General features: G+C 40.3%; 1 protein-coding gene and 1 pseudogene across 1 annotated transcript in view; one reads left to right on the top strand and one right to left on the bottom strand.

Moving 5' to 3' along the window:
- Window positions 1–26,392, top strand: part of LOC130077755 (NACHT, LRR and PYD domains-containing protein 12-like) — a 415,411-nt gene that overhangs the window by 213,156 nt on the left and 175,863 nt on the right. The gene's annotated exons all lie outside the window — the stretch shown is intronic.
- LOC130077762 (5S ribosomal RNA) lies at window positions 10,078–10,194 on the bottom strand (annotated as a pseudogene).

Below are 26,392 nucleotides of genomic sequence, written 5' to 3' on the forward strand. Positions count from 1 at the left end.
GTGTTGCTTCTTTTACTTGGTCCTCCATGAGTGCGACCAAAGGAGAAACCACAACGACCACAGGGTTTTCATTGCGTCCCATCTTCTTAGTTACCATCGGAGCCAGCTGATGAATTAAACTTTTGCCGAATCCCGTAGGAAGGACGGCAAACACATCTTGACGATCGACAAATGCCTTGATTGCAGTTCTCTTTTCGTCTATTAAAATGAATGCGCTGTCGATTTCTTTTACAACAGACGCGATAGCGGGATCTCTACATCTCAGTTCTCCAGCTGCAGTCATCTCTGAGGGAAACCAGTCCAACCCAAGCGCTCCATCTCTGAGGGAAACCAGTTCAACCCAAGCGCTCTTTGATGACGTGAGGATTACGTCCCTGCAGATCATCTGTCCATCATCGTATAAAGCCCGCCCTGGCAATTAGATTGGCCCAAACATTTTTTGACTGATCATAATTACTCCTCAATGGAGCGAGTCCAGACCGAACTTCCCGACCAAAAAATGTTGTGGGCGGGGTTCGGGCTGGCATCCAGGCTACTAGATTTCATAAATAAGAAATAAATATAGCAGACAATATAATCACGACATGGACGCGCCGGCACGGAGCTCGTCTCATAAACGAACCGAAACTCAGCGTAGGTAGTAGCGTACTTGCCTCACAGACCTAAGGAATATATTTATATAAAGCTTTTAAACAGAACAATTCAAAACGAAAGAAAACAGACTCTCTGCTTATGTAGGCCTAATCCGTATGAAATGTGCATTTCTCTCTGGCAGGGCCGGCTCTGGCCCTTTGGTTGCCCTAGGCGAAATTGCTTTATTGGCCGTATATTTTTTCCCTGGACTCCACGCCAGGGGTCACCCTCAGCACCCCTACTTCCCGCGCCACTAACTAATGTACAGTATGATGTGTGACATACAGAGTTTATATTTAAATCTTTGGAATTTTTACTTTTTAATTTATTTTCCTCTAAATCACTTTACAGTGTGATGAAAATAAACTTTTCTTAAAGAGTGTTGTATCACTCTAGCACCCTTATGTCTATGTTGTAGACTAGTGGTTCTCAACGGGGGCGTTCAGAAAACAACGGGGGGCGTTGGAAGCAAGATTTTTCAAAGGGGGCGTTCAGGTGTTGGGGCCTTCATGAGTTTAAATATAAAGCAAATTTTTGTTCATTTACTTTTATTCATTTTAAGCATTTAATAATGTATTTGTAATAAACACTTTAAGTGCGCTATTTAAAAAGTGTTAGGACTATTTCTATGTTAAATTATGCTGTAAAACATATGTGCAGAGTGTGAGGTCATATTGTGTGTGTGCGCGTCTATTCTGCGGGTAGAAAAAATTTGTCGGCAGCCTCTCAAAAAAAAAAAAAAAAAAAAAAAACCATTCGTCCGCTCTACTCCTGACCACAAGTCCACCGTAAGTGTTTTAGGTAGGCACTAGGCAGTTTTTTGTGTTCATTTCTATTGCATACGATTGCTGTTTAAATGAGTGTTCTCACCGATACGCTTGTTGTGATTCGCGGAGTTTTGACGACTAGAATCCAGCGCTGACTAATCACGCAGCGGAGGAATGGAAAGTTGACAAGCCATTAACCCTCTGGGGACCAGAGTGTTTTTGGGGCCCTTTGGATGTTTTGACATGCACTGACATTTGTGCTTTTTTCAGTTATTTATAAACATGTCAATGGCAAAGGTGTAAATTCACTCTATATATCACAAACGGGGCTACCATAATATGTGAGCAACATGTATGTACATATTTGTTTTTTTAAGAGAATAATGTTTATGCGTGGTTATTGAAAAAAATAAAAATGAAAGTTGCTGAAATAAAACCACAAAACACATACTAAATATGTGTCCACAAGACTTTTGACTAATGGATGTTGTCGCTTCGAGTTCTGGCTTCAAAATGATGTGAAAATCATCCTGCCTGATCGTTCACATAACACAATAACATTCATTTATACTTTGTATGACAGTTTTTTGGTCAGAAGAGGTTTATGCGTGGGAGTGGTAATGGCCTATCAATATTAATGAGCTTCAGACCAGGGGTGTGACAGACACTCTCCCAATGGCTAATGGCCCATCAAGTGAGGCAGCCTGAACAAAGAATGAGAGGAGATTCAAAGGTTTTCAATCTGTTTTATTGTAATTACTCTATGTGGAGAAACTAAATGTTCTAAATTTGCTCTAAGCAAATCAAATGTGAGTAAAATAAATAAATAATCAGTCGGCTATAAACAAAGCAATTGTGAGCGATAAATAAACAAAACTAAAGGCAGGTATCTCACAGTAAATGCATATACCCCATTGATGCGGGCTCTAAGCAAATCAAATGTGAGTAAAATAAACAAAACTAAAGACAGGTATCTCACAGTAAATGCTTATGCCCCATTGATGCGGGCTCTAAGCAAATCAAATGTGAGTAAAATAACAAAAGTAAAGGCAGATCGCTATCCTCGCAGACCACGCCTGTCATTACTTACTTACTTGTCATTTTCAATTGTTCTCAAAACTGAGCGACACCGGTTGCGTGCCCTCCTCCCAGTGTGAGTTGCAGGTGAAGGTGAGAGTGATGCTACCACATTCCTATAAAAATAATAATATTAATAAAGGTTTAACAAAGTACTATGCCAGCACATGCATAACTGATGGACAATCAGCATGTTGATAAAATAACAAAAAATAAGCTTTTATATTAACATTACCAATCACTAATTGTAATATTAGCATGCATAACAACAACACAATTTTTGCAAAGCCACACAGGCACATATGCATATTGTATCGTCACTAAGTAGGCCTATATAAACAAAATTGAACTAACATCTGTAAAATAGTGGGTATATGTACTTACTCTTTCTGATTTCCGTCTGTGTTGTTGCGTGCCCTCCTAGTGCGAGTTCCAGTTGATGGTGAGAGTGAGCAAGCTACATTCCTTTCAAAAAAAGTTGAAAACTTATTATCATAATTTACAGAGTAGGCCTACTATTCCAGCACATGTATAACTGTATAACCTCCGAGTGGCAGGTGAAGGTAGTGATGCTGCAACTACATTCCTTTAAAAAAAGTTGAAAACTATTATTACATAAATATTTCAAAGTATAGTACCATTGGCCTATAGTATGAATAACTGATGTGAAAAATGGTAGACGCATGCTGTATATGCGTGTCAATGTGCCATTACCGGAGATAGCACTAACATTAAACATTAACACATTTGCGCACTTCATCAACCGGGCATATTTACACATTTCAGCACATTTACAACAGATATTTGCGAGGCAATGCAAGCACACGCTTAGTTGATGATAATGAGGCAGCATAAACACTATAGCCTAGTCAAAATATAATCTAAACATAGATAATATTTTTTAAATATCATTTTACATATCATACAGCATTTAGCCTATAGGCTAGACAATTTAAATGTAAGTAAAACCTGCCTATTAAGATATATTTTAAATTTCAATACTCTGAATAGGCCACTGGATGGCAAGTCTGGAAATAGTCCAACCAGTAAAATATGTACATGTTTATATAAAATAGCTTGTCAACTAATGTAAGTTCAACTAAAAGACTTACTCATCCGAAATTGTATCCATGGCTGGATCAAGTCGCTCTTCAAAATACAAACGCTCATCGTCGGAGTCCCGCTCTTCTTCTGAGGAAAATGTGAACTCTTCGTCACTGTCCAGGACGAGCTGAAGAGCTTCCGCGCCGGTGTATCGTGTCATCTTCCAAATGCGCAGGAAAGTGAGTGAATCTTATTATGAAACTTGCTGCTTTTAAGGCATTTGCCTGGGGGCGTTTCTATTTTGCAAATGGCCTCAACACATTATCTTATGAATAGCGCGCTCTGCGAGTGGGTGTGAACAAATTAACGATAATGAGCTGAGACAGGAGAAACTGTACTTCTCTTTAGTTTTATACAGTTTACATTGCAGGAGAATATTTGTTTTAAATGTGAATTGTTTTATTTAAAAGTAGAAATTTAAAGCGTTCTTTAGAGGTATGTTTCATGTTTGTGTGATAAGTATTAGCGGAGTTTCCGTTAATTTTCCAGACATGTTTCAGAAAGATTTTTGCGGAGACAGAGTGAGCTGAAAGCGCACCCTGTTTATTTTATTTATTTAAAAAAAAAAACACGGTTTTGATGTTAATGTGAGTGTACACAAAAAAAGAAGACCCTCTATAGTTTATAATCATGTATTGATTTTATTTATATGACCATAAATGACGGAGTATTTTAAGTCTATGTTGCTGCTATGTGAAAAAAAAACAGCAAAACGCGCGGGCGCGTTTCTGGTCCCCAGAGGGTTAAAAAGCATTGACCTAAGAAACACTTATATATTTACAATAAATCATGTTCACATTCACTCCGGCGACGAATTTTTTAATTAATTAAACTCAATTCTATTTATAAGGTAAAACTTTTTTTTCTTTTTGACATTTTTAGGCATTATTAATGCCTAATGCCAAAAAAAATTCTTTGTTCACCAAGTAATTTACTGGTCAGACATTTTTTGTTAACTCGCAAGACAGTAAGGAGAAAATTACGATTACGATTTATCACATTTTGGTGTTGTATTAATTCCGTCATCACATCAACGCTGCTTGGATAGTTTCAAGATAGTTAAAAAAGAATTAATAATACAATAATAATTTAATTTAATTAATCATACATGTTTATTCTTGTTAGAAGATTTTTTTTTTTACTGATTATGAACACAAATTAATCACGACAGTCCAAATTGTAATTGTATTAATTATACCATTGATGAAAACAAGCTGATACCAAGGTATTTTAGGCCTACAATTCTAACATAATTTTTCATGAAAAATCATGATTGTATTTATTTATTTTTCGAAAGTAAGGTTAATGTAAGTATCTTATTGCAATGCTCTCCTAAATGAGTAATCAAACCTACGTGCAAACACCGCTTAATGACCGTCCTTTATTTTTTAGTGCATTTGTTTTACAATATATGGCTATTACTTTCATGGGATTAATATTATAACTATTATTATGTAGTAGCCTAGTGTAATGTAGACAGACACAACTAAAAGAGGTTTGAATTTTCCTTTGTTTAATTTGCACACTGAATATGAGTTGGAGCTTTTAATTTTGAACTCTCAAAGTACACCAGATTGATGAATTTAACATTAAAATGCACAACATTTTCTTACAGGAGGGCATGCCCCCGAACCCCCCATAAGGCCCGAGGACCACCCACCACAGATTTAACAAAAAACCTGTGAGAAACACCGCTGGGGGGATTAATCACTGTGGAGTATAGCTCAATTGTAGGCCTATTAATAAATTACAATTTTGTACTTATTTCATCTGTTAACTCTCACTCGTTCTTGCTCACTCATAACATGGCGTTAGTTGGGGGTGGGGTGGGGCGGTCAGGAACCTGGATATTGGATAGGGGGCGCTGGCCCAAAAAAGGTTGAGAACCACTGTTGTAGACTGTAATAGACATTGTCCAGCGAAATTAGGTTTTTGTAAGAAAAATGTTGTGAGCAAATGAATTGTTTTTTAAAAACCTGTAAATGTCATCACTTTCTTAATATTCAATCAACACAAATTGCAGTAGCCTAATATATAGGCTGTCTGATGAAATCTGTATCTGACATGGAATTTAGATGTATTTACACCGTTTTATGCAGCTCAAATGTGGCACAGTAAGTGCATTTACATATCAATTTCAATTGCACACTAAGACACTATTAAATGCCACAGTGAAAAATATGAAGTTACATGTAACAATACTTTCAATATGAAAGACCGCCAGTAGGTGGCGCCAAGTCAGCCATAAGCCAATTACATAATTATATCATGAAATTACGATACATTAACTCAGTTGTATGGTCTCAGTTTCTTTCAATTTGGTGGCTTTACTGTCGGCCCATCATAATCATGGCCGTATAAAATAAAAATTAGAAACATGCATGCGTCAATAAAATGTATTGCATCAAAACCACAGGAGCTTATGCAATTAGTACCATGAACTCTATACCCATAAATAATGTAATGTGTAGCCTATGTATATTTACCAAGGCACTTCATAAACCCAAATGAAAATCTTAATTGATCTTAAGATCATAAGCGTTCATGCTTAGAACTGTTTAGCTTTCTAATAGGGTTTATGAAGAAGTGCCTGTGCCTCGGTAGCCTATATATAGCTATAAAATAGAAGCCTACTATAAAAAAACTCCCGCATAGTAGGCCTATTAATTTTTTATTAACAAAACGATTAAGACGGAATTCATAAAACAACAGCATTATAACAAATAAATAAGAGATATTTGGAAATTTCCCTTTAAAATGAACGCTCAGCTCAGTTTGTGGTTCACACTGTTATTTGATTGTTTCGTTGTTGTTGTTATTTTCAGATACAAACTCATTTATATATTAAATAAAGTAATATTTTTTAACTAACACATGTTAGGCTATCTTGAGTTTTTTCCTCCGCTATCGTCCTGTCAATCATCTCGCTGTCTCACTCTCGCGGCTATGATTTGTAAAGACTCAAGGGCGGATCTAATCCGTGGGGAATTTGCATATCATCTTACATGTTAATAAATCTCCCGATAAGGGAGGATCTGTCATTTTACCTGCATGCATGCATGTGAATCCTTGAAATTAACCACAAGTTGATTGCAATTAATTACACGGACCACGTTTCACAAAACAGGTAAAATGAATTAGCTCAATTGTCAGGATAATATTTGTGGGGATCCACAATATCATCTTACTTTATAGGATTTCAGGAAACGCAATTCTCTGGCCAGAAGAATTGGGTTTCCCGCCCTATAAACACATACTCTTTAAGGTATATTTAATTTTAGTAAGCTTGTAGCATAAGATCTTTGGCACTTAAGGGACTTGAAACTGAGCAAAGAGACATTACATCAATCAAATGAATATATAATGAATTTAATAGAGGCATGACTACTTATGTATTTACTACGGTTACACGGGATATATATGTATTTACAAACACATAGACATCAATGAACAATACAATAAGACATCAACGAACAATACAATAAGACATAAATGAACGAGAAATGCGTAAAGTTTGGACAATGGATAACCTACACGCGTGAGCGAGTAAGAGAGAGAGAGAGAGAAAGGGGGGGGGGGGGGGGAGAGAGAGAGAACATTGGCATAATTCCTCCTAAGACATTCACCTCTCCGATTACAACACAAAACATCATCTTAAAGCTTCTTAGAAGCTCTATAAAGAGATTATACTTGCACAAGTTATGTTATGGTCTCTCTGTGTCGAGGCATTCCTGTACGGCCCTGTTTGGCCGCGTGAGCTGAGTCCTTTGTGTGTGAGGAAGCGTCACGTGGGCTGCTTGGCGCGCGTGTTGAACGGAGGTTCAAAGTCTTTGGGGTAACATTACCAAAGGGAAATAGTTCGGCTAAGTTCGTTTCACTTCGTGGAAGTGAACTGAGTCGACTACGGAAAACAAAACTTTGACTAACAAAAAGAAATAAAGATCTCTACGGGGAAATCACGCGGAGTTAACGTTACATCTTTGCATGGCTGGTGCAGAAGCGCGTGTGCATCTCTCGGTCCGTCGCGTCACGTGGTCACGTGCGCGTGTTTCTCCTTCAAAGCGAGCGCGCGCTCGTTTAAAGGTCCCTTGTAGATGGATTTGCTGAAGAGATATGTCACGCGGTTTTCTTTTCACTCGTCGATTGGAATTAAACACGGAGACTTATCTAAAACTGAAAAACACAAACGAAACTAGAAACAAATAAAAAGAAAGGCGAAGAGCTCGCCCGGAGGCGAGACGTTACATTATGACACGAGGACAAGAGTAAGAGAGGGCTTTAGCCTGCGGTTTGTCCTTTTGAAGACCTGACGTTTCCGCCTTCTTTTGGAAGAGGCTCCAATCAGGAGCTGTCCCTTTGGAGGGAGATTTTATGACCCTTTGTGTTATAACCAGGCATTTAAATCACTAGTTTCATTGGGTGTTTAAGAGAAGAATCTTCAAAATTCTTATAATACTAATGTGTCACAAAGTTTAGCAAAATGTAATGTCAATTAACAAATGGGGAACGAAGATTGGAGTTTATCGAGACCAAACTTGCCACAAATGGATTTGGTTAAACCTTAGTTGGCAAAGTTTGAAACATTATCCCATTAGAGTTGTTGAGAAAAATAGACCAAACCACAGAAAGGCAACTCATGAAATAGGGAACTTAGATACATTGTTCATACAATTCTCAAGTGGATATATAATAGCATATATATATATGATTACAGGATTCATTTCTCCTCCTTGGTTAGAATTCAGAGAGAGCCACAGTTCTGTGAACATTCCTTTGGGTCGTAAACGCTGTTATCTAAGAACACCAGTGATGTTAGTTTTGGTCTCTTTTCACTCCAAAGATGGAAAACATAGTAAACTAAATTTTACTGGATATTACTGTACGTATTCTGATTGATCACACCGAAAGCATTCTGGAGGTGTCCAGAACTATGTGTACCAGTTATATTTAAAATGCATAATGAAGGTATTTATAATTCACTTTAAGCTACAATAAAATCAGTCATTCCAATGTGACATGGGCAAATGGACACACATAAAAACACATTGAATATATCTGGTTAAATGTCTTTTAAAAAGAGAAGTTTCTTTCTCTTGAGCCTCAAATTCCAAGTCAGTCATAAAAATGTCTCGTAACTGGACACCATGCTCTGTCCTGAGCGGGCTTCACTTGTGGGGGATGCGTGTGTGTGTGTGTGTGTGTGTGTGTGTGTGTGTGTGTGTGTGTGTGTGTGTGTGTGTGTGTGTGTGTGTGTGTGTGTGTGTGTGTGTGTAAATTTACATTCCAGGCTTTTTGGGTCTTTAGCAGGATGTGTTTAGTTATTCAGATTCACCCTCGCCCAGTCCTTACAGATTAGTTACATTTTAATTTACCATCATCGGTACCCACCACCACCATCAGCAGTTTTGCATTACAGTATTTGCAATGACCACCCCTTGTCCAAAACTGAGCGTATTGTCAGAAAGAAGAGTTATTATGACTGCTGAGTATTTACACTTGACAGAACATTGGTCTTCACCCGCTCTGCGCGGTCTAGTGCAGCACTACACAGATGTAACTCTGCATAGCTAAATAAAACCGGCTGGGTGCAGTGCAGATTCATATTTAATATGTCTGAAATAAATATTTCTGTGAAACGCGTTAAGTTGCACAGCCCTGTACATTTTAAGAAGCGGTACGCAGAGCCATATAGGACTATTATTTTGTTGAAAAGACTTGGGGAATTACTGATGACGTCACAGGCTCAGATTTGCTTGACAAATCGGCTGAAAGGGGCGTCTCATGACCGCCCACATGTGCAAAACGGATTTTGAAGTCATTTATCCGTTTTTGACCCGTGAACCAAAAAACGAAAAATCAAGCCGAAATCTCGTTTTTTCGTTTTTTTTTTTTTTTTTAAACGAAAAAACGAATAAAGGCGCGTTTTCTCGGTTTTGCTTATTTCATTTCAAATTGGTAATGAAATGATCGGATGATACACGGACCGAGGAGCCTTGCACAAAGAATGAGGAGATTTAAAAAAGAATTTTAATAATAATTAATAATAATAATTCATTACATTTATATAGCGCTTTTCTAGGCACTCAAAGCGCTTCACATGGAAGGGGTTCTCTCCTCAACCACCACCAATGTGCAGCATCCACTTGGATGATGCGACGGCAGCCATAGTGCGCCAAAACGCCCACCACACACCAGCTTATTGGTGGAGAGGAGACAGAGTGATGTCAGTGTATATATATATATGGGGATGATTGGGAGGCCATGATGGACAGAGGCCACTGGGCAAATTTGGCCAGGATGCCGGGGTTACACCCCTACTCTTTCGAAAGACATCCTGGGATTTTTAATGACCACAGAGAGTCAGGACCTCGGTTTAACGTCTCATCCGAAGGACGGTGCTCTTTTTTTTAGTATAGTGTCCCCGTCACTATACTGGGGCGTTAGGACCCACACAGACCACAGGGTGAGCGCCCCCTGCTGTCCCCACTAACACCTCTTCCAGCAGCAACCTGGTTTTCTCAGGAGGTCTCCCATCCAGGTACTAACCAGGCTCAGCCCTGCTTAGCTTCAGTGGGCAACCAGTCTTGGGCTACAGGGTGATATGGCTGCTGGCTTTTAGATTGTTTGAATTTATTTACAACACAACATAATCCAAAGATACACAACAAAGGACAAAAAAAGCACATTAGTAAACACACTGATCTAAAGACAGAGGCTTGAAGAGTCACACACCGTTGTGCCATTCCTGAAACATAGTACATACCCGTCATTTCCAAGGTGTTTGATTTTTCATTTTACCATGTTCATGTACAGAGTCTCCTGTGAATGTTGAAGTCAGCAGGACTCATCAGTGGCATCTGGTCCCTGTAAAAAATAAAAAATAAAATAAACACCTGTGAACATGCTGATATCAAGAGAAACGATGTGGCTGCACGACTTTGGGAATACATTGTAGATTTATATATATATATACACACACACAGTGCTTAGAATAAATGAACACACCCATATTAAAGTTGACTAAAAAGAGGAATAAAAAAAATAATCTTAATGACTTAATTCAATCACGAGGAAAACTCCAACCTTTAGGGACACCAATTTTCTTTGTGAATTAATAATGTATCGCAAATAAATAAATGTTCTTCCTTAAAATAGTAAAAAAAACTTCCTTAAAAAAGTCTGGACATCCCTATGTTAAATTCCCATAGAGGCAGGCATATTTTTATTTTTAAAGGCCAGTTATTTTATGGATCCAGGATACTATGCATCCTGATAAAGTTATCTTGGCCTTTAGAATTAAAATAGCCCCACATCATCACATACCCTTCAACATATAGACATGGTTTTATTTTAGTTAGCCTAATAGCTGGTTTGATTTGCATTGAGAGATAATCTTATGGAAAGTACCCCATGCTAATCTCTAGGTAAGGTGGTGAAGGGTATGTGATGATGTGGGGCTATTTTAATTCCAAATAATAATAACAATAGCCTATAGCATGCGGCCTATAAATCGTTAAAAAGGAACACTTCAGTACGCTAGAGAAAAATACTTCAAATGTTCGGGTTTTACACTGGATAAATTAATAAAGCAGTAGCGACACGTAACCTGGCAAGTGTCTTCATTCACCAACTTGCAACACAGACCGCCTTGCTAAAACACACATATGTGGGAGATGCAGAATGGATAAAAATTACTCAAAAAATAAAAGAGGACTTGAATAAGCCCATTAACTTCAAATGATTCCATTCGTTACAAACACAAGTATTTAACAGTAAACATGGTTCTAAACGTTATAATATTCACCATATTAGAGTAAACATTGATACTAGCCTAACATCATGCTGTGTTTTATTATCAAACATAAAAACATCCTCGTGTCGTACATGTATATTTATTTCCTGCCTGTCTAGGCTATAATTCATATTTCAACATGTTTCCGTCGATTTCATAAATTTTAGTCTAGCAACAGTTCAACTGGAATGTTAAGTTTATGCAACAATAACACTAACTAATATAATTCATAATACATTTCTTACCTTACATCTTTCTTGTCTTCAAATCGCGTTCTTCTTCTTCTGAGGTAAATCCAATGTAAGCTCACAGCGTGTCTTCCAAACTCGACGAAAAGCAGAGGACTGATGAAGTTTGGTGCTTTGTTTTTTAGGTAATAAGCGCGTTCGCGTTCCTTCGTGCAGATTTGCATATCAATCTCTTTTACTTAAACAGAGAAAATTTGTTTTCGTTTTGAATCAGTTCATTTAAAAGTACACACTTAAATGATTATAAAGACATACACTCACCGGCCACTTTATTAGGTACCCCATGCTAGTAACGGGTTGGACCCCCTTTTGCCTTCAGAACTGCCTCAATTCTTCGTGGCATAGATTCAACAAGGTGCTGGAAGCATTCCTCAGGGACTTTGGTCCATATTGACATGATGGCATCACACAGTTGCCGCAGATTTGTCGGCTGCACATCCATGATGCGAATCTCCCGTTCCACCACATCCCAAAGATACTCTATTGGGTTGAGATCTGGTGACTGTGGAGGCCATTTTAGTACAGTGAACTCATTGTCATGTTCAAGAAACCAATTTGAAATGATTAGAGCTTTGTGACATGGTGGAAGTAGCCATCAGAGGATGGGTACATGGTGGCCATAAAGGGATGGACATGGTCAGAAACAATGCTCAGGTAGGCCGTGGCATTTAAACGATGCCCAATTGGCACTAAGGGGCCTAAAGTGTGCCAGGAAAACATCCCCCACACCATTACACCACCACCACCAGCCTGCACAGTGGTAACAAGGCATGATGGATCCATGTTCTCATTCTGTTTACGCCAAATTCTGACTCTAACATCTGAATGTCTCAACAGAAATCGAGACTCATCAGACCAGGCAACATTTTTCCAGTCTTCAACTGTTCAATTTTGGTGAGCTCTTGCAAATTGTAGCCTCTTTTTCCTATTTGTAGTGGAGATGAGTGGTACCCGGTGGAGTCTTCTGCTGTTGTAGCCCATCCGCCTCAAGGTTGTGCGTGTTGTGGCTTCACAAATGCTTTGCTGCATACCTCGGTTGTAACGAGTGGTTATTTCAGTCACTGTTGCCCTTCTATCAGCTCGAACCAGTCTGGCCATTCTCCTCTGACCTCTGGCATCAACAAGGCATTTCCGCCCACAGAACTGCCGCTCACTGGATGTTTTTTCTTTTTCGGACCATTCTCTGTAAACCCTAAAGATGGTTGTGCGTGAAAATTCCAGTAGATTAGCAGTTTCTGAAATACTCAGACCAGCCCTTCTGGCACCAACAATCATGCCACGTTCAAAGTCACTCAAATCAACTTTCTTCCCCATACTGATGCTCGGTTTGAACTGCAGGAGATTGTCTTGACCATGTCTACATGCCTAAATGCACTGAGTTGCCGCCATGTGATTGGCTGCTTAGAAATTAAGTGTTAACGAGCAGTTGGACAGGTGTACCTAATAAAGTGGCCGGTGAGTGTATATCTCATGCCTGGGTGAATAGTATTTGCTGAGTTTTGTTTCAGTTTATAGATGTGCTCAAGAAAAAAAAGTTAATTGAGACGGAGAGGCAGAAAGCACACCCTGTTTATTTTCTTTATTTTACAAAAGCAAAAATGTTGTTTTGATTGTAAGTGGACACATAAAAAAATAGACATTAACAGTTTATTTTTTCATATTTCTTAAGTCTGTATGACCAGAAATGATGGAGTATTTTAAGTCTATTTTTCTGCTATGTGAAAAAAATCGAACTCGTCACGCCGGCGCGATAGCCGTCGCGACCCCAGAGGGTTAATATTAATTTTTCATGACCAAAACAACATTATGCACAGTGAGGAGCCTACAGGTTACAAGCTTCACATATTAGAAAAATACAATAATAAAAAACAAAAAAAAATTTAATGGCTTGTTGTCAAGGTTGTTTCAGATCAATACATGCAAGTGACCACTAGGTTTCACCGTTGAGACGGGTGTTGGATTGTTTCGAAGCCTCGACACAATATGGCATATTTGCTTCAACTGTTTCATGAAGCCTTGATCTGCCCACCACTACCAAAAGGCAAGCGAACAAACACAACTTATCATTAATGTGACCAAACCAATTAGAAGTGTAAACACAGCAACTTAAATAGTAAGGCAAATGAGGGTAATTAATGACACACCGCTGAACAGAATGACTAATCATATCAGTAACCATAGTAACTCATGAGCGGCAGGAAACTAGAACAAAGGAAACATGTGACTGAAGATAAACAAATTAAAAGTCCATGAAAATGAATTTAACACAACATAACTGAGACAATTTTCCCCAAACCGTGCCACTTCAAAAAATAGTACTGTGGCAAGCGGGTCAACTATAAACGTCTCTAGGTGTGTGCAAGTCAGTGGACAGTTGCGGTACAGTGTTGGAGAAATGATGAAGACTTCATGCTTTATGCTGGACCTGTCAATCATGTCATGGATTAAGTCTCTGTTTCTGATTGTGAAGTTCCTGCTTATCTGATCTGGAACTGAGAGACTGAAGAGTGTCATTGTTCTCTACAGGTTGTGGAGTTGTGATGTTACAGGTGAAGGTTGTGTTGCTCTGGCTTCAGCTCTGAGAACAAACCCCTCACACCTGAGAGATCTGAGTCTGTCTGGGAATAAACTGAGGAGTGAAGCTGCTCTCTGATGGACTGAAGGATCCTCACATAAATGTGTCAGCATTAAGGGTGTAATGGTACACAAACATGACGTTTCGATACGTACCTCAGTATTGAAGTCATGGTTCGGTACGGGTTCGGTACAGCAGGGGGGAGAAAACTAAAAAAAAATTTTTTTTTAAATTAAACTTTTTTTTAAACAAATGTGTATATGTGTTTAAATTTCTTTTAAAAGTAATTTTCTTAAGGATAAAAAAAATCTATCTTAGCTAATGCTGTAAACTATTTAAGGAGGTAGGGGTGGGAATCACAGGGTTCCTCACGATATGATACGATACATGGCTCACGATATCGATGATATCACGATACAGCAATTTTGCAATAATCGATATATTGCTAGCCAATCCTATAATGATACATCACGATATCTGTCTATGAAAAAAAAAATGCCTGTGAGAAGGTTAAGTGCAGGTTTTCTCTCTTTATTAATGTCCAAACTGGACATTTGCTTGCTTCGGCTATCACTTCTACGTGCTGAATATGGTTACACACGGCACTAATGGAATTATGCCAGTTTGAAATTGCACAGTTTTATTTTAATGTGATCTTTAAAATGCTTTTAAATAAAAATATAACATAGTTCAAGGCACGGAGAAGAAGGGGGAACCAGAGAACGGTAAACAAAGTTTTAAAATTAGTAAAACGAAAGTAAACGGCAGGTGCTTCATATGTTCACGTTTCCCTCATTCATGTGTTAGCGCTACCGTGAGGAGGCATGAAGTAGCGACGCTGGGAGCAGGGAAATCTATTTAGAGCCTTATTTTATTAATTTAAATATCAATATTTATCGCCAGCGTATCGATTATCATATCGCACAAAGAGGGCCAACGATATATCGCCCGATCGATATTTTGTCCCACCCCTATAAGGAGCCCTTCATTACACATTACTATAATATTACATTTTACAATTAACAACATAGCCCAAATTATTAAATTCAGTTGCAATTGATTTTTAAATATAATAATCAACGCTTAAATAATAAAAACCATGTAAATTGCTCATAAGGCAGATTCTGCATTAACTTCTAAATATAATTATAAAGTAAATTTTCTACTCCAATTCATTTTTGAAATATAATCACTCACACAGTGGCTGTCATAACTTGTTTTCATGACAATTTTATTTAAACATACATTAAAAAAATCAAGACATTACTAACTGGTTAAGTAAATATAATGAAATGGCTAATATATTGCATATATGAAATGCTTCTCTCTAGAGTTAATTTCTCGAGCGAACTAACCGGCTGTCGACACTAAATGCCTGAGGTTAATGCAATGCTATGTGAGATGTTACTCTCAAGATGTTTTATTGATATCTTTCCACAGTTGAAACACTGGTTGAGAGATGTGAACATATCGAGTGATCGTCTCTTCTTCTTCTTCTGTGCTCTTTACTGTTAGCAAACAGCGTTGCATTGCCGCACACCCCCTTCTGGATCGGAGTGTGGATCGCCTGTGACTGAATGTATTCGTCGTTCGACTGCATGCACTGAACCGTGACGTCCGTACCGTACGATTCAGGACGAATACATGTACCGTTACACTCCTATCAACATCCTCCATATTCCTCCCAATGTGAATATTGAAAATTACAAAACAGTAAAACTAAATTAACACAAAAGCCTAAAACTTCATTGAATTATTTAAAAAGTGACATAATTGTATTTAATCATTTAACTCATGTTTTCATCATAATGATATGACATTTTTTAAGATATTGAAATGAACCCCCTGAAGCAGCATGTAGAAGCAGGTCTGAACCTTAGAATGGGCCTGTCAATCATGTCATGGATTAAGTCTCTGTTTCTAATTGTGAAGTTTCTGCTTATCTGGGGCCATATTCACAAAGAATTTTATCTTACCACTAGGAGTACTCCTAAATCGCACTAAAATATTTTAGCTAGGAGTTTTCTCTTAAAAGTTATTCACAACGCCTTTCAGACCTACTCTTAGTAAGGAAAAATGACAACTCCTAAACTAAGAGTGAGTCTTCGTTGCTATGGATGACGTCAATTCTCATCCACGAGCTTCCTCGCAATGATTACGGTGATTGGTTGTTAGATGACAGGGCCATCATGCGTAACATAACACAGACACAACAAATCATGGAATTACGACATCTAAATATGTCTGTGTCCTACACAAAATAATAATAGTAATGCCATTGAAATGCATATATAATGACATGTTTGTGCAGGCCCCAGTGAAGTGTAATTCTAAAAAGGCAGAGAGAGAGAGAAAAGTCGTGAATTAAATTAAATCAAGGTAAATTAAAATAAAAAGTAAAATACCCTAATGAAAACCGCTACTTGCCTAATAATGAAAAACGACACTTGCATTAACATTTGCTTGGTTAATTGACATCCTATTAGCCTAAATAGACTACAAGCAAGGAATTGTTGCTCCTATTGAAGTAATGTAATAGTTGAATGACGGTGGATTATGAACTCGCCAAAACGGAAAGGAAAGCCCAACTGGACGCAGGATCAGTTACTGCTGCTGGCCCAGTTGGTGCTGAAAAAAAAACATAATAAAAGGGAAATTCGGCACTGGGATATCAAGCAAAACTAAGCGTGAGACATGGGAGAGGATTTGTTTGCAGATCAATGCAGCATTCCCGCTTGTGTCGCGGACCCCGGACGACTGCGAGAGGCGGTGGTATGCGCTACAATCCTTTGTGAATAGGTCTTAGTGAGTTAGGAGTCCTCTCGACTTCTTTTAAGCTGTCCCAGACTTAGGTGCTACTTTTAGGCCTAAAATGCTTTGTGAATTACTCTTAGTGAAAAAAATGAGGAGTCCTAAAGTTAGGAGTGACACGCCCATTATTTTTAGGAGTTGCTCCTAAATTTGCCAGTTAGGAGCTACTTTTAGCCTTAAAATTATTTGTGAATACAGCCCCTGAGCTGTAGATCCTGAACTGAGAGACTGAAAAGTGTCATTGTTCTCTACAGGTTGATTAAGTGTGGTGTTACAGATGAAGGTTGTGCTGATCTGGCTTCAGCTCTGAGATCAAACCCCTCACACCTGAGAGAACTGAATCTGTCATGGAATAATCTAGGAGACTCAGGAGTGAAGCTGCTCTCTGATCTGCAGGACGATCCACATTACAAACTGGAGACGCTTGAGTGAGTAGTGATGACTGAAAATGTTTGAATTTTAATTGTAAAATGAATTGGCCAGATCTGATTAAAATCATCCCCATCATGAATAATGCTTTGATTCACACCTGAGAAGACAATGACGCATAATGAGCCTTTCATTCAGGTGTGTCACACAAGAAAGAATGCGAGGACAATATATATATATAAATGGCACAAGGCAGGCCCAGCTCAAAGGAGGAAGCTGGTAGTCAACGAGGTGCGAAAGCAGGAGGAGAGGATGAGGTCTATATTCTAATAAGGATCAGTTTCCTTATTAGGTCAACATATGATGTTCTCCCATCACCGCAGAACCTAAACCTCTGGGTAGGAGAGGATCCCTCTTGTCCTTTGTGTTCATCACCTGCCACATTAAGGCACATTTTGACAGGATGTAAGGTGGCTCTTAGCCAAGGTCGGTTTACTTGGCGCCATGACCAAGTACTGCGATGTTTGGGTTTAGCATTGGAAGGCAAGCGTAGTATGACCAATAAGTTGCCGCCTGTTCTAGCAAAACATTACGCGCAGAAGACAATATTCCTCCGCCCAGGCGAGCAACCACCAAGAAAAGGTGTTAACACTAATTCTCGCCCAGGACAACTGGAAGCTGTTAGGGACTGGAAGATGCTGGCTGATCTTGATCAACGGCTTTTTTTTCCACCTGAGATTGCCACCACTAACCTACGACCAGACATTGTTTTGTGGTCTGGATCAGCACGCATTGTTCAACTGATAGAGTTAACAGTGCCATGGGAGGATGCGGTAGATGAGGCATATGAGAGGAAGAAACTGCGGTATGCTCATCTGGCCACTGAAGCAGAACAGCGAGGATGGAGAGTCCAGGTTTATCCAGTGGAAGTGGGTTGTCGAGGTTTTGTGGCACACTCTACAACCCGGTTCCTCAGAGACGTCGGATTCAGTGGCCAAGAGTTGCGTCGCACAGTAAAGAACTTATCTGAAGCAGCAGAAAGGAGCAGCAACTGGCTGTGGTTGAGACGGAAAGATTCTAGCTGGCTGTGTACAGGCCGCCACGCTACGGTTTCGTAGAATTCTTGAAAACTCGAAGAGTCTGTTGATTTATTTGTATACGTTCCTGTGGATATTGCGTGAATGACGGGTGGTTGGGCAGATATTGTGTTTCGCGGTAGGTGGTATGCCATACGGAACCGTTGCCACTGAAACTGCTTTAACGCACCAGTGGGGCTCGACAGCCTTAGTCAAACGGGTTGGCGTGTATGGTTGGGTTGCGGAGCGATTGTCAGATTGTGGTTAGGTCTCAGCAGCAGAAGGGATGTAGAGGTCAGTAAGCTGGGCTGAGTTGAGTGGGGGACGGAGGGGGGTGACTCTGGGACGCCAGAGTCACTGTCGAGCCCTCTTGAGGTGTCGTGGGCTAGTCGACGAAACACTGAGGACGGAAGGTGCCCACTTGAAGACCCTAGAGATGTCCCCTACTGGGCTCAATCCAGACGGTTGTCGTGCTGGTCCACTAGGGAGACCACACTGTAGTTGCAGCCGTCGTGTGTGCTGACGCGCCCAAGTACACTGCAGCCGTTAACGCCGGACAGAAGGGGAGTCACACCACCATATGGAAAGAAGCGTAAATGGATGGAGAAGCATAGTTTACTGTAAAGCTACGTCTTAGTGTTGCTTATCTTGGCGAAAGCCGAGTACAAATCAGCATGAAGTTTTAACATCTACTCTCGTGTAATGGAAATCTTATATATATATATACACTCACCGGCCACTTTATTAGGTACCCCATGCTAGTAACGGGTTGGACCCCCTTTTGCCTTCAGAACTGCCTCAATTCTTCGTGGCATAGATTCAACAAGGTGCTGGAAGCATTCCTCAGGGAGTTTGGTCCATATTGACATGATGGCATCACACAGTTGCCGCAGATTTGTCGGCTGCACATCCATGATGCGAATCTCCCGTTCCACCACATCCCAAAGATGCTCTATTGGGTTGAGATCTGGTGACTGTGGAGGCCATTTTAGTACAGTGAACTCATTGTCATGTTCAAGAAACCAATTTGAAATGATTAGAGCTTTGTGACATGGTGGAAGTAGCCATCAGAGGATGGGTACATGGTGGCCATAAAGGGATGGACATGGTCAGAAACAATGCTCAGGTAGGCCGTGGCATTTAAACGATGCCCAATTGGCACTAAGGGGCCTAAAGTGTGCCAGGAAAACATCCCCCACACCATTACACCACCACCACCATCCTGCACAGTGGTAACAAGGCATGATGGTTCCATGTTCTCATTCTGTTTACGCCAAATTCTGACTCTAACATCTGAATGTCTCAACAGAAATCGAGACTCATCAGACCAGGCAACATTTTTCCAGTCTTCAACTGTTCAATTTTGGTGAGCTCTTGCAAATTGTAGCCTCTTTTTCCTATTTGTAGTGGAGATGAGTGGTACCCGGTGGAGTCTTCTGCTGTTGTAGCCCATCCGCCTCAAGGTTGTGCGTGTTGTGGCTTCACAAATGCTTTGCTGCATACCTCGGTTGTAACGAGTGGTTATTTCAGTCACTGTTGCCCTTCTATCAGCTCGAACCAGTCTGGCCATTCTCCTCTGACCTCTGGCATCAACAAGGCATTTCCGCCCACAGAACTGCCGCTCACTGGATGTTTTTTCTTTTTCGGACCATTCTCTGTAAACCCTAGAGATGGTTGTGCGTGAAAATCCCAGTAGATTAGCAGTTTCTGAAATACTCAGACCAGCCCTTCTGGCACCAACAATCATGCCACGTTCAAAGTCACTCAAATCAACTTTCTTCCCCATACTGATGCTCGGTTTGAACTGCAGGAGATTGTCTTGACCATGTCTACATGCCTAAATGCACTGAGTTGCCGCCATGTGATTGGCTGCTTAGAAATTAAGTGTTAACGAGCAGTTGGACAGGTGTACCTAATAAAGTGGCCGGTGAGTGTATATATATATATATATATATATATATATATATAATCAAAATATAAATGAAAGTCAAAAGCACATTTTTAGTCATACCTGGAAACAAATCCTGTTCAAATAGGTTATATGGGCCATTCTATAGAATTGGTTCAAAGTTAGAGTTGGAAACATCTTGAAAAGAAAATTGTCTTTTTCTATAAATGTCTTATAAATTGTCGTATTCTTTTTTAAAGTAGGCCAATACATTTTATCATGCATATTTCAAAGTTAAGGATTCATTATTTTGATATAGCTTGCATTGGAACAAACACTATAACATCTTAGTTGATTAGTTTATTTTTGACAAAACATAGTATATATTTAACATATGAGCAGAAACTGGCTAACAAAAGCTTATTTGATGTCTATTTTAGAGTAAAAACTTTATAATCTATCCAAAACTAGTCACCGAAATGTTGTCATTACAGACACTATTCTATATCGCGATTAGAACAAATCTTAGTAGGCTATAGCAATATAGTTTGGATGTGTTCATGTAAAAATAACATTTACTAATGTAGGAGCGAGTGTGAATGAACGCACAGATGCGATGTACATCTGTAGTAAACAACATCGCGCACGCATCTGTGCCTTTCATTCATTCACACACAGAAACGCAATTCATATTTAAACAGTCTTTGTGCAGTTTACAGACACTATTCAATAACGCGATTAGAACAAAGCACTTAAGGATAAACTTACTTCATCAGCTGGATCCGTGCTCCTCGAAATGAAACTATACCAGCACTTCTGAGGTAACTTTTTGGATGTTTTATCCAGCTGATGTGGGCGTTTTCATGGCTTGCCTTAACATTTGCGTTTGAATAACGCGCTCTCAGTGGGCGTGGTCACAATAACACGTCATACGCTATAATTAGCTGAAAGGAAAAAGACTGACATCTCTCTCTTTTCATACAGATTACATAAACTGAGAATATTTGTTTTTTTATATAAATTACTTCATTATAAAGAAGAGCATTTTCGTGCCTGTGTGACAAGTATTTACTTAGTTACAGTTAATTTTCGGACGCGTTTCAGAATGAACTTCACTGACAGAGAGAACGCAAAATTCGCATCATGTTTATTTTTCTTTATTTGACAAAAAGCAGAACACTTTGTTTTTATTGTGAGTATCCACAAAAAAAGACACTCAACAGGATCTAATGATGTACAACACTTACGTATATGTAAGATCAAAATCAACAGAGTAATTTGAGTCTCTTTTGCACTGATAAGGAACTAAGTGAGCTCGTCACACCGGAGCGATAGCTGACCCCAGAGGGGTTAATAATGGGCATGAACATGAAATGTGGAAAGCCTCGTAGCCAATAACTAATTAGTAAGAGGTGACTTCATAGTGAGCCTGAAAGGTACTATGAGAAGACGTGAATGCATTTATCCATTTTATGTTCTGCTGCTGTATGTACATTAAGCATTTATCCATTCTGACGCTTTCATCCAGAGCGACTTATGTTTTGAGACGCACTTACGTCTGATCGAAGCCAGTTTCCCTGTGAATGAGTTGGAGGGAAGCAAGTGTTGTGGAATAGTGACTGAGACTGAGAATGAGGCTAACTTAGGACATAGGGACAGGTCATTGGAACACAAGCCGTTATAGGACCACAGAGACAAGGCCACCTTGGCCACACAGAACCGGCCACATGGGACAACGCCGTAACTGACCGCACAGAGACAAGGCCTCGATGGACCTCGCAGAGCCAGGCCACCTTGGCCACACAGAGACACGGCCGCAATGGACCACACAGAACAGGCCACATTGGGCCAGGCCTCATTGGACCACACAGAGACAAGGCCACGATGGACCGCACAGAACGGAGCCACATTGGGCCAGGCCACCTAGGGCCACACAGAGACAAGGCCGCAATGGACCATACAGAACAGAGCCATATTGGGCCAGGCCTCATTGGACCACACAGAGACAAGGCCGTGATGGACCACACAGAACAGAGCCACCTTGGGCCAGGCCTCATTGGACCACACAGAGCAGGCCACCTAGGGCCATACACAGAGCAGGCCTCCTTAGACCGCAAACTGGCCACATTGGACCACACGGCCATGATAGACCACAGAGACAAGGCCGCCCGGCCACACGGCCTTGCTAGACCACAGAGACAAGGCCGCAATCAGCCACAACAGCCTCTAATGCCACACATAGAACGAGGTAGACTGGACAAGGCCGCAAGGCCACACAAAACAAGGCCGCAAGGACCACAAGACCACATGGCCATTTTTAGCGAGGCAACAATGCCTCAAGGCCGCTTGGCCACACAGACAACGGCCACTTGGCCACATTGAACTGTGCCACTAAGGGCCACAGACCACTGGCCATTTTTTACATACAGGACAAGGCAACTTCTGGCACAAGGCCTTTAGACCCACACAGAGACGAGGCCCGCTGGGCCACGAGGCTGCTAAAGCCACACAAAGACAGAACCACTCATAGACAAGGCCTTAGGCCACATAGAACCAATGCCATAACTGCCCACAAGACCACGGAACAAGGCCACATTAGGCTACACAGTCACAGTAGACCACACTGAACATAGAATGAGGCCATCGTATAATGAGGCCACGATATCGTAGGCCCACACTGAGACGAGGCCACACAGAATCGAGGCCATAAGGGCCACAAGACCATGTAGGCCACACATAGGACAAGGCAACGTTATGCCACAAGGCCTTGAGACCCGCACAGAGACAAGGCCCGCTGGGCCACAAGGCCACATGGCCACTAATGCCACACGGATACAAGGCCAACGAGACACAGCCACTAGGCCACACAGAACCATGCCATAACTGGCCACAAGACCACGGGACAAGGCCACATTAGGCTACACGGTCACAGTAGACCACACTGAACATATATATCATGCTCCTGCATGATCATAATTCTCTTTTTCCACATGGGACGAGACCACAACGGCTACTAATGCCACATGGAGACAAGGCCACACTGAGACAAGGCCACACATAGACGATGACTCATTGGCCATTTGAAGAATGCAAGGTAGAGACTATTGACAGAATAATGGGAGAGCATGACACCACCACTAGTAGTTGCATAGGTATTTACCTGAACCGTTACTGGAGAGCTTGCTGAGCTTCGAGGATGATTTTTGAATCGGGTCTTATATATGACTCTAATGCAGAGGAAGACCATCTGCCCAGGATCTTAATAGCTGAAGTAGAAATGCCACGATCAGCTGCTGTAGTGGCTGCCCCGATCCTGAAGTAATGACCAGTATACTGGAAGGGAGATAGACTGCAGCTTTTGAGGACAGAAACTGACGATTCCTGAACCAGGTTTAGAGAGTAGTGCTCCGTTAGTTAGGATAAATAGAGGGAAATTTTAAGAAATTTAATCATAGATGAGAAGGGACATAAATTATTACTAATTTATAAATTGATAATGTGATGCAGAGCCTTTATAGTCATTCTTAGTGTTCTTAAGAAAGAGAGTAAGGAAATTAGGTGAGAAACATAAATCAGAAAAAGACCATGGGAAAAATCGGAGTATTTAGCTCCTGGAGTGAATCCCCTGGATGCATGAGCCATGAATGCTGTAACAGACAGCTACAATCTGAATAACAATAGGAAAAGAGACCATTGCAGACAGAGGTAATAAAAAGGGGGTTGAATGGATTTTGCTTTCCTAACTTACTTAGAGTGTAATGTTGCCGTTTTAAGCATAACCAACATCTGCAAGGTTAAAACACTCAAAGTTCAAGCAGTGGGAGAAATTAATTTAAGAATTGCTTTTAAAAGACTACAACAGCGCTGAGAGGAGCTAGCGACATTCCTCCTGGGTAAGTGCATCACAACCTAAATTTACATGGATCCTGCCCACGGGACATGATTTATAGAATATCGAGACAGAATAAGCTAATCAGTGACTAGAGAAAGCTACGCATGAGCTACATAATTCATCAACGACCATTCGGAATGTTGACTATATGTTGACACTTCTTGAGACTCTCCATCTTGTACGATTCCGGTTGAACAAAGTGAAAAGTTTTAAAATTGTCGGTGAGAGGTAATCGAAGCTGCAAAAAGAGCTGTTGAAACTCCGACCCCTGTGCCGGGAGCAGCAGCCCTGCCACATCCAAAGGGACAGACAAAAACGAAATGCTTACTCACCCTCGAAATGACCATTACTATTCAAAATTATCTGTGGGGCATTCCGAGCCAAACCCCGCATACCCATACATATCCTGCGAAAAGGGCACAATTATACACTTAAAAAAAAAATGTTTTAATCTTTGTGATACAATGTGATTGGCAGGCGTTTATCAGAGGTTTACTAGAGGCCTTGGTTATGCCTTAAGAAGCAAACAAAGAGAAGGTACGGTGAACAGACTTGGATAATTAGGATTAAAATACTTGCGTGAATTTGAATGCCTGCGAGCAAACTATGAATGGAAGAAATATTAAATTACGATTTTCGTAATTGTAGACGAGGAAGGAACAACCAGCCGTGATCAGGATGTGAAAAGAGGAATCTAAGTGATACTTGATCTGTTGTCTTTTGAGGGTGGAATCCTTTTCTCAGATGTGCAGCATATGTCTGACATGGCTCCCAAGTTGCTCTTTGCAGAAATAGCCCCATTCATGGCTGGGAGATCACTGGCCACGAACAGTTGAGACTCTTGAATAGAATGATACATGAACATGTAAATCATACAGTTGAGCAAAGACAATGTCACTCGAGTCTCCTTCACTGATTAGTTCTGGTTATTGGTTTGACTTGATAAAACTAATATGACTGTTAGTTCTACTGAGTTAGCAGTTTTTGGCTAAGTATATGTGGCTTTTGACCGGAGCCACACAACTGCATTGATCCTTAGTCTGCATTTCTCTGTACATTAATGTGATAATACCCCTCACATAAATTATTCCTATCACACATATCAGTGGATTAAGTAGTCACCAGGAAGGTTGAGTATTACAGCGATTGTACACATTTCCAATGTTGTAGATCTAATTTTAATTATTAATATGAATTTTAAGTAGGCCGAAATATGGTGAAAAATAGTTGTTTTTGAAATTACTATTATTACACATGTAAATATGTAACTTACTACCATTGTAGAGATATCCACTGCAGTATATGGATAACAGCCGAATGACAAACTTGCTCTCTTTAGCTCAGGTTTTATTTTTATTATTTTTATTTATTTATTTTTATATTTTTTATTTATACACACACACACAACCGAACTCTGGTGAGTGAGCAGACGTTGTGAAGAGCGCGACCCTTGATATTGCATATGCATAAAGCTCTTAAGTACTCTTAAGCTTATTTGATTTCTAATCAGTTACGCAGTTGTTAGTGAGTATTTGCAAACTGCCAATGAGAGCGTGGAATTGACAACGCTGATATTATTAGATTACCACTGAACTGTGGAATATCGGTAACGCAAAACTTTGCTTACACTTGCTACGAGCATTAAGGCGAGCTATCCGGCCCCTCTGCAGTCTGCAGATCAGCCGTAATTATCAGATCACGCCACGTCATCGTGGACACCAATTTGAACCGCTGGTGTAGGAAGCAACGGAGAAATACTTACCTGAATAAAGTTTAATCATGTAGAGGGGACATATTAACTGGCTGGTGGAAGCGCCTGCCAAAAACTTGAAAAATCGACTTGAAAGCCTTGGAAGTGGAGCTTAAACTTGAAACCAGTGAGAGAAGATCGTCTCGTGACTTGCAGAGTTGTTGATTCATGTCGGTGGATTGGTGATCTGCGGGATAAATGGCCCCGTGCAGACAGCGAGGTTCTTTTGGTGGACAAGTTGAGGATGACATTACAGTTCTCTTCCTGTCGGATTATCCTGGCTGAGCTGACGCTGTTGTTGCTTTAGTTGACGTAAAAATGGAACTGATGGGTTACCCAGGGTGTTTTAGGCCTAAAGGAGCAGAACTTCTCATGACAGGCCTTGGCTGATCAAAACTCTCCTAAGACTG

Source organism: Rhinichthys klamathensis, unplaced genomic scaffold, assembly GCF_029890125.1.
Source record: "Rhinichthys klamathensis goyatoka isolate OS25496 unplaced genomic scaffold, OSU_Roscu_1.1 h1tg000776l_1, whole genome shotgun sequence".
NCBI lineage: Eukaryota > Metazoa > Chordata > Actinopteri > Cypriniformes > Leuciscidae > Rhinichthys > Rhinichthys klamathensis.